This window comes from Carlito syrichta, unplaced genomic scaffold (genome assembly GCF_000164805.1).
Source record: "Carlito syrichta isolate Samal-C Ts95f unplaced genomic scaffold, Tarsius_syrichta-2.0.1 Scaffold304234, whole genome shotgun sequence".
Classification (NCBI taxonomy): domain Eukaryota; kingdom Metazoa; phylum Chordata; class Mammalia; order Primates; family Tarsiidae; genus Carlito; species Carlito syrichta.
In genome coordinates, this window is record NW_007248330.1 from 473,538 (window position 1) to 478,131 (window position 4,594).

Here is a 4,594-nt window from a genome sequence, read left to right on the forward strand (position 1 = left end):
CACCTCAGCCTCCCAAAGGCGTGGGATTACAGGCTGAGCCACCGAGCCCGGCTAGAAAACTTTTTAAACAAAGTCCAAGCATGGAGGCTCATGTTTGTAATCCCAGCACTCTGGGAGGTGGAGGCAAGAGGATTGCCTGAGCTCAGGGGTTTGAGACCAGCCTGAGCAACATGGCAAGACCTTGTTTCTACAATAAATAAATTTTTAAAAATCAGCCAGGCATTGTAGCACATGCTTGTGGTTCCAGCTACTTGGAAGGCTGAGGCAGAAGGGTCACCTGAGCCCAGCAGGTCGAGGCTGCGGTGGCCATAAGCATGCCACTGCACTCCAGCCTAGGCGACAGAGGGTGTGACCTTCTTTTTCCTCAGGTACCATGGATTCCTAGATGGGGAATGGGCGAACTTGGGTTATAAGTACCTTCTCCCTTTGTCACGCCTCATTTCCTTTCCGACTGGTATTTAGGTGGCAGAAGCCTCATATCTTTTGTGGAAAGCCACTTTCCCATGAGCTCCTCTAGAAGTAGAGTACAGAAAAATCTTACTGGGCCCCTCATGAACTTATAGACAACTAGAGAAATTTTTACCACCACTTTTGTTGCCAGAACAGGACAAAGTAGAATACTACAAGACTTCAGTCACCATTAAGTTATATAAAGACTAACAGAAAACATGGAAGAGACACACAGCTATGCAGCAATGTTCCTTCCTCAGACTCCAGTCAACTAACTGACACACATCCAGTCTGATAGATAAATGGCCAGGTTCTGGCTGGGCACAGTGGCTTACACCTGTAGCCCTAGCACTTTGGGAGGCCAAGGCAAGAGAATTGCTTGAACCCAGATGTTTGAGACCACCCTAGGCCACATAGTGAGACCTTGTCTCTACAAAATATCGACTGCCTCCTCACAGTACAGAGATGAGTTCTCTGGACCACAAGTATCAATCATGTTGTTCAGTTCAGTGGACTCACTGGCAACACCACCACGTATCAGAATGTCTTATGTCTTATGTGGCAGAATTTATAGGTGAAAGTTAAACAAACCTTTATTTAAAGACCATGACATATTTATTTACACATTCATGCACCAACCCTGGCCTAAGTGACATCTCCTCCAGGGTGTCTTTCTTGACTTTCTTGACCCTTCTCTGGCTGACATATACTTCTTTATATTGAAACTATATGTCAGCAGGGCACGGTGACTCACACCTATAATCCCAGGACTTTCGGAGGCCAAGGTGAGAGGATTGCCTGAGCCCACGGGTTCAAAACCACCCTGGGCAACTTGATAAGACCTCATCTCTACAATCAAAAAATTACCTGGACATGGTGGTGCGTGCCTGTAGTTCCAGTTACTTGAAAGGCTGAGACAGAAGGATCAACTGAGCCCAGCAGGTCGAGACTGTGGTGACCGCGAGCATGCCACTGCACCCCAGCCTGGATGACAGAATGAGACTCTGACTAAAAAAAAAAAGAAAATATATGTCTGTATGTCTGATTCCCTCAACCACTCTGTGAGCTCCTCAAGAGAATTGGCATGTCTACACCTGTATTCCTAGCACTCTGGACTAGGCCTGGATGTGAATATTGAGTGTTGACAGAATAAAAAAGTTAGAGAGATACAGCGAGAGGCTGGGTGTGTGTTTATGTGTTCTGTTTATAATATACCTCTGACTCTGAAAAGGGAGGACAGGCTATGCTGGGACCTAGACTTGGGCTTAGGTGCTGCAGTTTAAATGCTTCAGGTTTCTTTCAGTTGAGCCCAAGTCACCTGGATAAAGAATTTTACGTACTTTTAGTACACGAATGACAGATTCAGGGCAAAAGCCCTGCTCAACAATAAAAGCAAGCTCAGCATCCCTAGATAGCCCTTAAAAATCTGATAGGCAGCTAAAATGGGTAGGATCAACCTGCCACCCTGGCTGCAGAGAGAAAAGCCAAACCTTAGCGGACTGGGACCTCATTGTGGACAAAGAATCCAGTATCTGGGGCAGAAGGCAAGGTCAGCCCAGGAGAAAAGCAAGAAAGGAAGGTTGATGCCAGAGCCCGTGGAAGGGTCTTAAATTCTGCATTAAGGTAGATTCAGCTCTTTTCTGTAGACAATAGGAAATGATGTAAGACTTTACAAGCAGGGGAGGAGTATGATTTGATCCAACAAAGATTTATAAAATGTTTACTTTGCACTAGAAATAACAAGGGCATAAAGTTAAGTTAAACATAGTCACTGCCCTTCAGATAAGTCCACAACTGAATGTAATGCAAGATGAAATAAGAAGTGAAACCTAAGATGTAGAAAGAAGGATTATAGAGGTCCAAGGAAGATCCCATTGCTTGATGGAGAGATCTGCAGAATGAAGTGTTTTAAAAAGGAATTGAAGAGTATTTATGAATGAACACAATTGCCTGGAGAGGCAACATGAACAAAAATAAACTTGTAAAAGTTGTGCAACTTCCCTTCTAGTCAGGGAGTTGCATATTAAAACCACAATGAGATATCATTTCACATCCCTCAGGTTGGAAAAATATTTAAGTCTGAAAAACCAAGCAGTGACATGGAAGAATAGCAAAGGGAATATTTATACACTGCTGGTGAGGATGGAAATTACTTTGGAAGATAATTGGTAATAGCTAGTTAAAGACGCATTTACCCTACGACTCCCATCTATACATAGCCAGAGAAACACCTACATGTGTACCCAGGAGAGGTACCAAAATGTTCACAGCAGAAATTCATGTGACAGCAAAAACCAGAAATGACTGAAGTAGCCTCGAGTAGGAAAACAAATCAACTGCAGTGTGAATATATACCAAATATAAATCAGGGACATAAATTATGTACAGCTACATGTATCAACATGGAAGAATCTCACCAACATCATCATGTTGAAGGCGAGAAAGTGCAGAATACTTTGATAGCTTGATATCCAATATTTTTTTTTTGAGTCGAAGTTTCACTCTCTTGCCCAGGCTGGAGTGCAGTGGCATGCTCATGGCCACCGCAGCCTCGACCTACTGGGCTCAGGCAATCCTTCCACTTTAGCCTTCCAAGTAGCCAGAACTACAGATGTGTGCCACCATGCTCAGCTAATTTTTTGATTTATTGTAGAGATGAGGACTCGCCAAGTTGCCCAGGCCGGTCTTGAATCCCTGGGTTCAGGTAATCCTCTTGCCTCTGCCTCCCAAAGTGCTGGGATTACAGGCGTGAGGCATGGCACCTGACCAATATCCTTTTTTTTTTCTTGAGTTGGAGTCTCACTCTCGTTGAGGCTGGAGTGCAGTGGCACGTGCATGGCCACCGAAGCCTCCACCTGCTGCGCTCAGATGATCCTTCCACCTCAACTTTCCAAGTAGCTGAAACTAGAGGTGTGTGACACCACACCCGGCTAATTTTTTAATTTATTGCAGAGATGAGGTCTCGGCAAGTTGCCCAGGCTGGTCTCGAATCCCTAGGCTCAGGTAATCCTCTTCCCTCCACCTCTCAAAGTGCTGAGATTGCAAGCACCAACCACTGTGCCCAGCTCGATACCCATTTCTATAACGTTTAGATAAGTTCACACAACCAATATTATACAATATATGAATATATGTCAAAATATAATATATACAATGTAATGAGTGAGAAATATATTTATAAAGTATAATTAACAAATATAAAATTTCATATATATCAAGAGAAACAGAGAGAGGGCATGCACATAAGTCTATGTAAAGGCATAGGAGTGAGAAATGCTATTTTCTTTTCTTTTTTTTTTGAGTTGGAGTCTCACTCTGTCGCCCAAGCTGGAGTGCAGTGGCACACTCACGGCCACCCCAGTGTTGACCTGCTGGGCTCCGGCAATCCTTCCGCCTCAACCTTCCCAGTGGCCGAAACTACAGGTGCGTGTTATCACGCCCGGCTAATTTTTTTGATTTACTGTAGAGACAGGGTCTCACCAAGTTTCCTGGGCTGGTCTTGAACCTGTGGGCTCAGGCAATCCACTTGCCTCAGTCTGCCAAAGTGCTGGGTTTACACACTGAGCCACCCAGCCTGGCCTACTATACTCTTTTAAAGCTGCATAGTGGGTACATGGTTGTTCTTTACACTAATCTTTATACACTTTTGTATATTTTAATATTTTATTCATTTTTAAAAATTTGAGTCAAGTCTCTCTCAGTCACCTAGGCTGGAGTGCAATGGCATGATCATGGCTCACTGCAGCCTCGACTTCTTGAGTTCAGGTGATCCTTCCACCTCAGCCTACAGAGTGGCTGGGAGTATAGGCACACACCACCTTGCCTGGCTAATTTTTGGATTTTTTTTTTGTAGAGATGAACTCTTGTGTGTTGCCCAGGCTGGTCTCAAACTCCTCAGCTCAAGCAATTCTTCTGCCTCAACCTCCCAAAGTGTTTAAAGGATTATAGGAGGGAGTCACTGTGCCCAGCCTTAATATTTAATTTAGAAAAAAGAAAACATAGTAGTTCAGTGGAGGAATTGAAGCAAGAAGTCATTCAAGAAAGAAGAAATTGTACTGGGGGGGCAGGCTGCATTCAGGGAACAAAGTATAATTATTCTGCTTGGCAGAATAAAAGGAATTTTTTTTGTTGTTGTAAGAACAGC